The sequence below is a fragment of the Equus caballus genome, chromosome 2 (assembly GCF_041296265.1).
Source record: "Equus caballus isolate H_3958 breed thoroughbred chromosome 2, TB-T2T, whole genome shotgun sequence".
Classification (NCBI taxonomy): domain Eukaryota; kingdom Metazoa; phylum Chordata; class Mammalia; order Perissodactyla; family Equidae; genus Equus; species Equus caballus.
In genome coordinates, this window is record NC_091685.1 from 2,634,711 (window position 1) to 2,648,692 (window position 13,982).

At 45.1% G+C, this 13,982-nt stretch overlaps 1 protein-coding gene across 34 annotated transcripts in view; it reads left to right on the forward strand.

Annotated features, from left to right (window-relative positions):
* Positions 1 to 13,982, forward strand: part of DAB1 (DAB adaptor protein 1) — a 1,085,079-nt gene that overhangs the window by 901,594 nt on the left and 169,503 nt on the right. For 2 of the 34 annotated variants that reach the window (XM_070245515.1, XM_070245527.1), the window contains exon 1: positions 2,703 to 3,256. The gene's annotated coding sequence lies outside the window, so the exon portion shown is untranslated. 34 annotated transcript variants of the gene reach the window in all.

A 13,982-nucleotide genomic window follows, 5' to 3' on the forward strand; every position in this document is an offset into this window, starting at 1 on the left:
TGGTAATGTAGCACAGCACCCCTGGGCACCCCTAACGGAGAGTCAGACTTTGAATTACACGTGGTTCTGCTTCCCTGTCCTCCCTTTGGGATGATTTCTGAGTGGTGGGTCTACATTCCTCTGTGCATTTTATCTTGGGTCTATTGGATTTGGGCAACAAAGACTTGTGGAGGTGGGTTGAATTGTTGGGGGGAGGGTCTGACTAGGCATCTTGCAGAAGACAGAGCAGTCTCAGGAGATAGTGGGTCTTACTGAGCTTCACTGGGAGCTGGAGCTTTTCCTTGAGGACAGCTAGGGCAGTTTTAAGGTCTTGAAGACCCAGATTCTGATCCTGGCTCTGCTCCTTTCTAGCTGTGTGACCTTGACCATGTCACTTCACTTCTCTGTACCTCAGTTTCCTCATCTACAGGATATGGTTTGTAAAGCCTGCTTTCAGGCCTATTAGGAAGATTGAGTGAGACCATTCTTATGGAGTGCAAAGCACCTTGCATATATTGGTCACAGCAGATGCTGGCTTCATCCCTCTTTGCCTTTTCTTCTCCAAAGCAGTGGTTCTCAAATTGTGGTCACTGGACCAGCAGATTAGCCTCGCCTGGAAACTGGTTAGAAACTTACATCTCAGGCCCTCACCCTATACCTATTGAATTGGGAACTCTGGCGTTGGGGTCGGCAATCTGTTCCTTAACAAGCCCCCCGGGAGATTCTGATGCACACTCAATTTGAGAACCAGTGCTCTAAAGTGACCTCCCTTTGGGGGTCTGCTCCTGTTTCCAGATATCGAGCAGGCATGAACATTGATTTGAGCATTATGCCTCAGGCTCCCAGCCCTCCCCACAATGCCAGATTCTGTTCAGTCCTAGCATCAGCTGCTATCCACTCCGGAGTATCCTGCAGGATCCCTCGGGCCATGACAGGCCATTACGGTGGTTTTGTTTTATTTTTTTCCCTTCGCTATTCTCTGCCGACAAAGGTTGCAACACTTCTGAGAGCCGGCCAAGTCCCCCAGTTTTGGACAAGCTGCCTTGTCTTTTTAATTGCTCTCCTGTTTGCCCCCCTGGAATGCCTGTGCCCATCTCGCCAGTCTCCTCTCCAGATGGTTGGTGGATGGGCCTAATTCTCCTCATCAGTGACAATATGGTGGCAACTTTGTATCTCCAGGCTCGACATCGTGCCCTGCCTGCCCTTTTGCTGTCAGAGATGACAGGGGGCTCAGGAGAGCAGGTGGCAAGTGCTCGGGAGAACCTATTAGGGTTAGTGATTCCTGCAAAACCATTTGCTCCAGACAAGAGATTGCTTACAAATAACTCTGTCTCAACAAGCCAGGGTCTGTTATCCACTAATTATTTTTGGATTAGGAAGGGCTAACAGGACTTGGCCTTGGAAGGTCAGAATAATTTGAGTAGATAACTAGGTTGCTACATTCCCCAGGGAAAAGAAGGATCTGTGAGACCAAGCTTTCAGCACTTTGATTGAAAGGAAACCATGTTCTTGTTTTTCTCTGATAAATGCTGATAGAAGACTACGTTTATATGATTTTCCAAATGTCAACTGGCAAAACATTTTTCCAAATGTTTTCTGGCGAACCGCTTGGAGAATGACGCTCCTGTGGCATCAGCGTCAAAATTCTTATGGTCAAAGTTCTCCAGGGGCAGGAGAGGAGGTAAGAAGACTAATGGTTAGGAAGCGATTGTGGTCATCCTGACAAGAGCTAACGAGGGTCTGGATTAAGACCATGGAGTGAGGGGGCCAAGTGGAGTCTAACAGGCCTGGATTTGAATTTCTGTCCTCCAACCCTCACCCCTCCTCTGAGCCATGAGATCTTGGGCAAGTTACTTAACTTTTTTGAGACTCTGTTTGCTGATTTCTAAACTGAGGGCATCTTGAAGATTAAGTGAGAAATTTTTTTAAGATGACCTATTTTAGCAAAGTACCTGGTACGTAGTAAAGATCCAACGAATGTTAGCTCTAATTACTTTGATTGAAGTCGTGGAGTTAACGAGTTAACGTGGCGAGTGAGACAAAAAGTAAAGCCTAGGACTATACCCCGGGATTCTTTCTCGAGTTAATGGAACAGTTTTTGGAGATGAGAGAAAGAAAATTGAAGAAAACCCAAAGACCAGAAAGCAACAAGGAGAAATAGTGTACATGTGATCTAAAAGCACTGGGGCTTTGAGTATATCTCGGGAGATCTCTCACACACACACTCTCTCTCTCTTCTTTGATGATGACATCAGATAAATGAGGTGTGAGAATATCCAAGTGACAGCTCTCAGTGCCTTTTCTCTGGGTCATTATGAAACACTTTCCAATTAGCTGTGAGCCAAATTCTGGTCTTGCTTATTTTCGTTAATCTGGGACACTTTTTTCTTTCCAAAGCCCCATTTATAAATTCTTTTTTTTCTGCCTTCTCCTGTAGATCACAACATTGAGCCATTATCGCATAGTGATGACTCATGATGAAAATTTCCAATTTAGAGCATAAATGGCCAATGCATTTAATTGGATGGGAACCTAAATGAATTGTGAGGTGGATTATCAATGAGGCAGTTTGTCTGGGGAGGTCACAGCGCCCTGCTCAGGCACAGCAGAGGGGCACACTTCCAAAAGGCTTTGTGGAAACAGGGTCAGCCTGCCTGCTTTGGTGTGCACACAGGCAGGAGACTGCGGTATTGATGAGAACCTCTCTCTCCTTGCGGTGAGGTGACTAGTGCTCCCTCCCTCTCTCTCTCTCCTTCTCTCCTTCTCTCCCTCCCTCTCTCTCTCTGTCTCTCTCTCCCCCTCTCTCTCTCCCTCTCTCCCTCTCTCTCTCCTCCTCCCTCCCTCCTTCTCTCTCTCTCTCCCTCCCTCTCTCCTTCTCTCTCTCTCCCCCCTCCCTCTCTCTCTCCCTCTCTCCCTCTCTCTCTCCTCCTCCCTCCCTCCCTCCTTCTCTCTCTCTCTCCCTCCCTCCCTCCTTCTCTCTCTCTCTCCCCCCTCCCTCTCTCTCTCTCTCCCTCCCTCTCTCTCTCTCTCCCTCTCCCTCCCTCTCTCTCTCCCCCCACTTCCCCCGCCCCCCCCTCTCTCTCTCTCCCTTTCTCTCTTTCTTATGATGGGAAGCAACAGGGTAGTTTACAGCTTCTCAGCTGGGTACAAAATAGCCTGGAAAATGAAGGGATATTAGATATTTTTCTAAACAGATCTCAATGATCCTTTCTTTGTCCTCCTTTTGCTGAAGAGTCAGACAGACTTTGGGGAGAATCCCAGCTCTGCCACTTATTGGGTGAGTAATTTTTGGCAAATTGATCTCTTTTTTAGCCTCAACTTTGTTCGCTGTAAAGGGAGGATAAGAACATATCTGTACGCCATTTATACGTATGCAAGTGTCACATATTTGCATAGTCTTCCCTGACCTCCCCCCTCACCCCCGTTAGATGTGCCTCCTCTGTGTTCCCGTGGCACCCGTGACTTTCCCTGTCATGGGGTTTTGCGTATTCACTTAGAACTGTTGACATGTCCATCACTGTTAGATATCTGTGCTGTGTGTCGCTGTCACCCCAGCGCCTTTCTGAGTGCTTAGGATGTAATAGATGCTCCGTAAATACTAGCTAAGTTGACTTGAGTAGTGTCCTTGAGAAATTGCTTTTCCCGGCCCCCAACACATGCCTGTTAGTCATCTACGATCTCAAGAAGTGCCCATTGAAAGGTTCCTCCTCAACAAACTTGACTGACGAAAGTTCTCTGAATTTGTTGATCGCTTTGTTGTTTCCAAAGCCCTTCCCGTGTGTGGCATTACTGGAGCCAAGCAGGTCAGGGCGTGTACAGCTAAAGGGGCAGAGTGGGGCTCAGCGAACACGTGTCCGGTCTCCATGATCACACAGCACACTGAGGAGCTAGGATCTGAACACAAGCTCGTGTGACACCACAGCCCATGTTCTTTAGACTCTGTGCTTCCTCTCCTGATTCCCTTTTCAGGATTCGCTCTTAGATTTATTTATCTCCATTGATTTTTCTGCCAATATTCTTTACCCCTTTTGTGTTGATTGCATGGACCCAGTCGATGTATTCACACATGGTGCAGGAACGCTTGCTCACCCTAAGGAGACCAGGCGCCCTCTGATTAGAGATCAGACAGACCCACCTCTTTCTTCAGAGATAAAAGTAATATGTGATAAGTTTGGTTAATTTTCTTTCAGAAGTGGCTATTAATTCCCCTGGGCTAATGGAGGAAGACTTTTTCCTTTCTAAATAATGGTTTTGTACTTCTAGCCTGCCTAAACTTCATTCAGAAATTAACAGTTTTATTTTCCACCAGAGTGTTCCTTGGAGTATTTCTAGGGTACTCCCAGCCTCGGAGGACAAGAGAGCAAACCACTGAGGGCATTGTCAGCCCCAAGGGAGGTACGCTGTCCGAGAAGTGACCACGTGCCCCAGATTTCCCAGGAAGGCCTCAATTTTCAGTATTCTGTTCCACAAGCACACTTATAGCTTTGGTACATACAGTTTGCAGAATCATATGCAACTTGCTACATAAATGTGACGCCTTACAGTAAGATACTGTGTTTTTTTTATACTCTATCTTGTTACAAAGATGATGTGAGGGGGTTTATAGAGATGGCTATACTGTAAAGAACTGTTGGGTGGAACACTGAGACCAAAACAAGGAAATAGATGATAGATAAAATCATGCACTAAGGTCCTGTTTGTTTGTGTGGGCTATAGATTTGATTCTGAGCTTCCTAGTGGTCAAAGGAAAAAGACAACCAGATTGAAGATTCACAGTCTCCGTGAAAAACATACAAAGAAGCTGGTCTGGGGATGCACAGGTCTGTGTTTCATTTAAATTGTGTGCATGCTCTAAAACTGTATGTGCAATAGGAAGTTTGCATACTACTTTAACTTAAAAGTGGAAAATTGACATCCTGGGATCTTTCAGTTTATTCCTTTTGTGGGGAGTGACCATAGCTATCAAAATTTGGCACTCCAGTACAAAATGGAAATCAAGCAGTCTTGAACTAAGCTTCTAGGAATTTTCAAGACCTCTTCAATTGATAAACAGCTGTTGTCCAATTAAAGAGCATCTATTATTCCTTATGGAATTGAAAAAGAGTAGTTCATTTCCCAGCACAACACCCTAAGACTCCTGGCAGGCCCCGCTTAGAATATAGTATGTCTTTACTCCACTAACGAAACTTTGCTAATTATAAAATTCTTGAAGTTGGGCACTGGAAGAAAAATGTTCTGCACACTTTACAAATAATGTACCTCTGTGGGGTGAATGCTGACTTGTACATTTCAGGTTTTGGCTTATTTGGATATTCATAAGGGTCGCTCTTTACTGATTATGTCAGCACAACCTCTTTATTGAATTATAGATTGAGTATTTAATCAAGGCCTATGCCTTATTATTAGCCATGTAACATTCTATTGTTTCAGTGGAAAATGGAACGTGTAAAACCTGATTCACATGAAAATCTGTTGTCGCTCTAATGAATAATGTTTCACAGTACTCTCTTTCATATCACTATAGTCCTTATCTGCCAGGAAAGTGAGAATAACTAAGCACACCTCATGCTGATGGATGGGAGCAGGGCTTCCGTTGCAGCGGTGGCCAGCTGGACCCCATGGGTGGGTTTTTGTGAGTTTGCTTCTCCTGTATTAATCCTGGACTCGAGAGTTGGGGCTATTTTTGGAGAAACACCAATATGTATTAGAGAGAGTGTATATTCTACTGTAATCATTCGGTGAGAGGTTTGATTTGGTTTAGTGATCCTAACCCCTTGGTTGGCCTTAAACTTACACAGAACACTTAAAATACCATTGCTTGGGCCCCACCTGCAGAAGCTTGGATTTACCTGGTCTTGGTGGCCCCAGGTGATGCTGACATGCAGCCAAGGTTGAGGATCACTAAGCTGTGCTCTCAGGAGGGCAAACAGTCACTCTATTTAATGGCTGTGAGCTATGAGTCTCAACCTCACACTAGGCTCTCTGGGGATAAAAATCTTCCATGGATTCTTCTGGAATCTTATACTCAGTGACTCTCTTCAGACATTTTTGGCTCAGGGGAAAGGGCTCGACTCGAGTCTTTCAAGTACAGGCTGGTGCCTGGTCCTTCCTAGCTGTGAGACCCTGGGAATCTACCTCACTCTCTGGAGGAGAATCAGAAATCTTGTTTAACCATGAACTTGGAATTGCTTATCTGGGACACAGCATCATACGTTCAGTGCCTGAGTACCACCTCTAGCTGCGTTACTATTGGCGAGTGTAAGGTGACTCGGTGCTCAGAAGGGGATGATAATGTGTACTTTTCTAGGCTTCTCTGAAGATTTAAATAAGATTATGTCATAAAGGGCCCTTTATGTGGGAGGCTGTTCATAAAGGTTTGTTCCCATTCTCCTTCCTTGCCTCCCCTAGGATTCCTCTTCTTTCTTTATCTTCTTTGCGGTTAACTCTTGAAGATTTTCTCTGAGAATCTGTCCCCTGGATGCTCCTTTCTCTGTGCCCAGGTATCCAAATCAGAGACATGTTAGTCTTAACAGTCTGCACCTTCTGTCCATTGCCACTGTAGGGAAGGAAGACATTTCTTCTTCCCACTCTGGGTCCTTCTGGCTGGAAAACGAATTAAATTCACATGAGACAGAGTAACAGGAGAAAATTAAACAAAGCTTTATAACCTATGCATGGGAGAGGCTCAGGCAAACTGAGCAACTCAGCCAACTGGCCGAGGCTGCCTGTTTAAGTATCTTAAGCTACAGACAAGGAGGACGTTTGGGGTAGTGGTTTGGGGCTTCAAAGGAGAGGAAGGCAACCCACGTGGAAATGGAAAAGCAAATGTTTGGTAAATAGAATTCTGATAAGAGTGGGATTAGCAAGGATCCTCCCAGTCTACCAGAACCCAAAGTTATCTATGATGATGACCTGTCCTGGGGACAGGCCTTTATTTTAAATTTCTTTTAGGCAGTTAGGGGGGAAAGGTCAAATGTTCTTGCTGAGTCTGAGCCTTTATTGTCTTCAGCTCTAAACAGTCCACATACCAGAGTGGCGCATCTTGGGGTGGCCTGCCCTGAACCCCATCACCACCTTTGCCAACTTACGGCTGGTCTTCACACTCTCTGCTCTCCAGATTCTCCTTTTGTGTCCAGTGTTATAGTCCTAAAATGAAGTTGCAGGTAACATGCTGAGTGCCAGGAGAGGGAATGCTGAGGGTGCTATGGGATCACAAAGGAAGTTCCTAACTTGGTCGGAGTTGGGGAGGCATTGAATCTCAGAAGACTTCCTGGAAGAAAGGCCATCTCAACTGGGTTCTGAAGGTTTATTTGGAATTGGCCTGGCATAGAGAGGTAGAAGAGTGTTTGGGGGTAGAGGCATGGTATGAGCAAATACTCAGGAGTCAGCAAGAGCCTGGTGGGCTCAAGAGGATCAGGATGGCAGGATCCTTGGGTGTGATATGAAGCCCGCACAATTTCTGAAGGAGAACCAGTGAGCTTGAAAGTATACATCCTTGCTTATCCGCCCCTTTGCCTTTGATGCCTAGTACATTCCATGTGCTCAGTTATATTGTTGGATCCTTGCATTTGCAGGGTTCAGTGGGTGAGGGCATAGCTAGATGAGCTGGGGAGAAGAAGCTGCCCTTGAGTGAGTGCTGTTTGAAATGGGCCATGAGGAAGGGTGGGAAGGATTTTAATGAGCATAGATGTGAGTGTTTGTGTGTGTGTCTGTGTTGGGATGTGGTGCCAGGCACTGGCATCACATCACGAGATGTACATCCATGAGCACAGGCCCAGTGAACACACGATCCAGGAGTGAGCTGGTGAGGCTAGAGCGTAAACCACATATGGGGGAGGTGACCTCGAAAAGAGTGAACTGCTGATGGTGATGAGGAGAAATGGAAATGCCCTCACCATGCAGAATCAGCTAGCTAGCCCAGTCTAGATTATTCGTGGTAACTTTGCATTCTTTACTGTGAAAGGGTTTTCCACACTAAGGATTTGCGGCTTTATCCTATGGGAAGCCATAGAGAGATTTAAAGCAGAGGGCAGGGGTGGGGTGGAGGTGGCATGATCAGACAGGCATTTTAAATGATGTTTCAGCTGCAGAGAGGAGAACAAATCAGAGCAAGGCAAGAATAGATACAGTATAACCTCTGACTTGTTTTCTCTCTCATCTCCTTGAAGGAATCCTTTTCTCCAAATTATCTTACAAGCATCTACCTGAATCAGACTGTTGTAGTTTGCCCTGGCCTGAAACACCTGTGGCTCACAAAGGGCTCGCAACCCACATTCTCTTGTCTTGGATCAGAGGGGGCAGTCTTCCCTAGTACGGAACCCCTCCCGTCACCCTCAGGGCGGGGGCCCCGAGGTGGGGAAGCAGGGTTTCGGGCACTTTCTCTACCTCTGTTTATGTAATGGGCTCTTAACTCTTTTTGGAGAAGTCTTGATTTTTGTAATAATGGTAAGAAAAAGTGGAGAGCGGCAGGGAAAATTGATCCATTCTTAGATAGATCCCCTCTGCACCATCAGTCTTGCCTAATGATGTCCCTCCAGGCCTTAAGCCAACTGTGCCTCCTCGTGACACGTCCCCTCACTCTCGTCTACATTCTCCCAGTCCTCTGTTGACTTCTCGTGTTCCTGATAGTGGCATGGCTATATTACGAGATCTCTGCCATCTCCTCTGGACATTATGAGTCCTCTGAGGAGGGGGATTACTTACTCATTTTTCTCATTCTTTTCCTATACAGTAGAGTGCTTGGTACATAGAAGGGTTGTTGCTCCAGGTGAACAGGTTTATATCCCGATACACATGTTATTAGGAACAACTGTAGTTTGATGTTATGATCTTGGGATTCCTGCATCCAATTGCCTAGTGGGCACTCCCTCAGAACGTTCCACAGCCAAGAGGTAAACATGCCCAGAAATGAGCTCATCAACTCTACACCCCCTTTCAAATCACCTCCTCCCTTCTCTGTTTCAAATCCCAGGTGTTAGTAGCCTTGTACACACATTTTCTGAGTCAAAATCCTGGGAACTGTTGATCCTTCCCTCTCTGATAGGCCCAATAGTCGTTCTCTGGTTCCGCCTCCTACATAAGTCTCTACGTGTTCCCGCCTCTCCATCGCGACAAGTCTTTGCACCAGTTGAACTGTCTGTAGTTCTTATAGTACCTAAGCCTTTCCGTGCCTTACCACGTAGTCTCCACCCTGCAGCCGGATGACTTTTCTAAAACCCAGGCCTGACACTCTTCTGCCCAGAACCCTCAGCAGCTCCCTGTCATCTTTGGGGCTCCTCAGATCAGGCCCCTGCCTCCCTCTCCAGCCTCTTCTGCTTCTACTCTAACAGTTTGCATTTTGTCATCCAAAATTAAATACTTCCAGTGTCGTCCCTGAGAACTTTCTGGATGATGGAGGTACTCTGTATCTGTGCTGTCCAATATGGTAGCCACAAGCCACAGGTGCCTGTTGAGTGCTTGAAATGTGCTTGGTATGTCTGAAGAATCAAATTTTTAATTGCATTTAATTTTAATTAATTTAAATTCAAGAGCCATCTGTACTAGTGTCTACCACATTGGACAGCACAGTCTAGACTCTGAATATACTAAGCTATTTTACACCTCTGTACCTTGGCTCAAGTTTTTCACTCTTTCTGAAATGCTCGTCCCTGAATTCTTTTCCAAGAAAACTCCTACTGGTTCTGTAAGAGTCATCTCAGTTCCTCCCTCCACCAAACACCTGTCTTCACCTTGAGACTGAATTTGGCACTGCTTCAGCCTTGTACTCACCTCCACCGTGGAACTCATTGTACATTTTACTTTTGCATTATACCATCTCTTGCCTCTGGCTTTTTACTTCCGGGTCCTCCAGTAGGAAGTAAGTTCCTCCATAGCAAGGGCTGCATCTCTCTTCCTGGTATCCCAAGAATATAACACAGTCCCTGTTGGCCCCGCACAGCCAGGAGCCTTGTGATGTAGTGTAAGGGGGCCGACAGTCCTGCATCCTAGCTCCCTTTCTGCTCCTTACCAGTTCTGCAGCTTCGACCAAGCCCACCTGGCTGAGCCTCGGTTTTTTCACCTGTACATGGGACATTATAATCCCTTCATTGTTCAAGGAGTTGTGAGGATTCCTTCTAATGTACATGAAGTACCTGGGACATGGTAGCGCTTAGTAATTGATAGCTGCTATTATTAGATGTTCTGTAAATATTTGAGCTTTTACCACTATAATTCCTCAAGTACCTGAGTGCTAGTCAGGGTATTAAATAAGCAATGTAACATTTACTTTTTATAATCACCCTAATAATGCACTTATTACTGTCACCATTTGATAGTTGAAGTTATACTCCACAGCCAGGAAGCGGCTTACCTGGGATTCAAACCCAAGTTTGCCTGAATTCAAAGCCCCTTCTAGACTTCCTCACTACTGCTCTCACATGTATGTGTACTTAATTCCAGGTAGCTAGCAAGGCACATATTCAATTAAAGAAGCAAATCACGATGGGAAGTCATTTTAACACAGCCAACAGAATTTCCCTGCACTGGTTGATTTGGGAGACTGCATATTGCGTTCTCGGTACAGTATTTTCATTCCCTGCTTGCAGTTTTTAGGTAAAGAAATAAGGAAACATTTAATCCATTCTCTCAATTAGGTTCTGTAGGAGATCGTCTTGGGCATTTTCAAGATAAGTGTTCAATGATGGTGTTGCGAAGTGCATTGATCAGCTGCGTCTCTGAAGTCTCATTGACTTATCAGTTCTGTGTAAAGCAGAAAGGATGCTAGGATCTTATCCTTGGAGGACTCAAATTTCAGTTTTTGAAGGCATCTCGTAGGGCCACCAAGCCAGGGGCCTCACTGTCCTCATTTGTGAATGAGCCTTGCTTTGGAAGAGATTCACCTGGAGCCTGGAGTCCGGGCCCTTTTATTGACACCACTGGGTTCCTTCCCTATAGCTCCTTTTTATTTTCTGAACATCACTTCCCTGCTCTGCCGCTTTTTTTGAGTGTCTGCTACATGCAGGACACTGGGTTACCTGCTCTTAAAAGACAACTGTCACTGAGATAGGGCTAAATATTTGACATTTGATTAGAGGACAGACATCAAATGCTCACACACACGATATAAGGCAAGTAGCATTTACCACATTGAAGAGGCTCAGATATAGTAATCTGTTTAATCCTTACCACAACCCAATGCATTAGGTACTAATATCCCCATTTTATGGATGGGGAAATGGACACAGAGAGATTCTGTAAGTTGCCCAAGATCACACAGCTAGGAAGTGTTAGAGGTGGGATTTGAAGCCAGGCAATCCAGCTTCAGAGTCTTTGCTCATAACCACAGTGCTGCACTGCCTCCCCATGATCATGGAGACGATTACAGTATGAGGTCAGATGGGGTAAGTGATAGGGGTAGTTCCCAAACTAATGTGCATCACAGGAATAGTGGGGGAGCTTTTAACAAAGACCCCTGCAGGGCATCACCCTAGGCTGGCTGAGTCTGAATCCCTAAGAGAGGGCCGAGAAAATGATATGCTTTGTAAAAAGTCTCCAACTGATTTCTATGGGCAGCCGGGCTTACATGGGTGTCTCACTACCATGAAGAAAGAATGCACCAAGTGCTATGACAGTACAAAGGAAAGTGTAAAAGAAAAGTTAATTCTTCTGCACAAGAGTGGGATGGGGAGAGAGAAGGCGCAGAGGAGTTGCATTTGGACTGGATGTTACGGGTGAACAGGGGTTCGCTTGGTTTCCTCCATGGGAATAAATCTGGATCGTGCCTGGAGGGTTGTCGGCTCTCAGGAGAGAGGGAGAGAGATTGATGTATTGCTTCCTTGTCTTTGGAAGTTAGAGAGCTTGGTGACATAACTGGTCATTGTTATGCAGCACCGAAATTAGTGTGAAATACCATGTCCTCTATGGCATGCTTTCAGGGCCTCCACCAAATTGCTTCAGAAAGGCTTTGCCCACCTGCCCACAGATGAAATCTCTGAGTTCTGCCTTTTGGTTTAAGCCAAAACAAAATGTTTTCAGCTTGAAGGTGAAAAACACAGAGTCCTGGACTGCTGATACATTGAAATGTTAACCAGGAACACGCAGTGGAGCTGTTTCAACCTACCCCCGGGGACACGTCCAGGGAGGAGGAGGGTGAAACGAAATATGTTATTTACCGAAATAAGGTTTGGGTAGTGAGAAGATGGAGGGAGAAGGTCTTTGTTGGGGGAGGGGAAGATGCAGTAGGGGGCAGGAGGACACAGGCACTGGCCCCCGTCCCGTTTGCTGTGCTCGGTCACCTAAGGCTGCCCTTGTCATTTCCAAATTGCAAAGTTGTTCTTGGAGTCCACAGAAGAGCAGAAGTGAAGATTGAGAGCTTGGTAGGACGGTTAACAGCTCAGCCAGGGCGTGAACAGCAGGTGTGAAAGAAGGGGCTCTTGGCAGGGTTGCGATTTTTTTCCTCTTTCTTTCCTTCTGTTTCTGTGCTCCACAACTAGGACAAAACAAACATAGAAAAGAATGACTAATTCCAAAACACCGGGACTGGTTTGTGAAAACTAGCCTGCTGCCTCTGTCCTCTGGTGGACAGGTTAATGTCCTAAGGGTCAGCGTGCACCATCTGTCCCGGTGCTTTTCTCCTTTAAATAGCACTTTTCCTTACTCAGGTAAAAACAATGCATTGCAAATTACCAGACTCACAGGAAGCCCAAGCTTAATACTGCCCATCCCCACACACACACACACACAGAGAAAAAGACAGAAAAAAACGCCATTTCAATTTAATAGCTAATCATTGTCCCAAGTGCACAAAATTGTTTCAAGTATGTATTTTTTATTTTTAAGAAGACTTCATCATTTTCCCCCCTGACTTTTAAAGCAGGTAGAATTGAGGATTCAAGGAGATTTATTTTGATGATTTCTGTAATAAAACTCAAGGGGAAAATTGGTTCACAGTGAATACAGCCACTTTTCATTAAATGCAGCTAAAGGCCCAAGAATGAATCTGAAATGGAGACCAGATCTGCCATTTGAATCTGGGACAAATACGCACTTTGCATCTGACGTGAATTCTCACAGGGTCGCGTTAAGAAGGCAGCATGCAGGGAATGAACAAGGCGTTAATGGCTGCGGGTGCAAAGGATGGATGTAGCCCTTTGGGGTTTCCCCGTCACCAAGAGTTTTCGCAGATCTGCCGCTGTAGGCCTTGATGCACCATCCACCTCAGCTGCGCCAGAATCTCCTTTAAATAAAAGCAGCGGGGGCCTCTTTGAGCAGCTCAGCCTGGAAGAGCAGCCCCACCTCGTTAAACAGCGGGTGTAGGCTTCGCTTCTCATGCCCCCGGACCTCAGGCACCCGAGGGCTGAGGGCTGCGTGGAGTCTGAATGTGGAATTTTGGAATTTTTAAGCAAGGTTGAAATCTGATGACACTCTCCTCCCCAAATAAAAAAGAAATTATTTCTCCTCCGTTAAAAGTAACCTAAGTAAGTTAATTGCTTTTAGTTAAAGAAAACCTTTAAAATGTTGTATTTTGTGCCTTATTCTCAGCTATCCTTTAATCTCTAGGAGGTGGAGAGAGGAGTGGGAGCAGCTTTCCTTTTTTTGCATTTAAACAGTGCCACACACTATGTTAGGTACATTGTATATATATATTATTATATTGATATATATTTATATATTATTATATATAATTATTATAAATATATTTATATATTATTATATATAGAGAAGATTGTATTTTTTTCAGTTTTTAAATTGTGTAACATAATAAAGATATAGGAAATATAGAAAAAAGAATAAAACATAAATGGACTGCCTAATGAATGATTTTCAAATGAATACCCATAAAAACACATACCCACATCAAGACTTTATAACAGAACTAGCTCCCCAGAATTTCCCCACATCTCTTCCCAATCATAACCATGCCCTCCCCTCTAACAGCAACTCTCCTGTCTTTTGTGATGCTTACTTCCTCGCTTTTCTTACTTTTACCCATAAATAAATTCATAAAAAATTTGTTTCATTTTGCC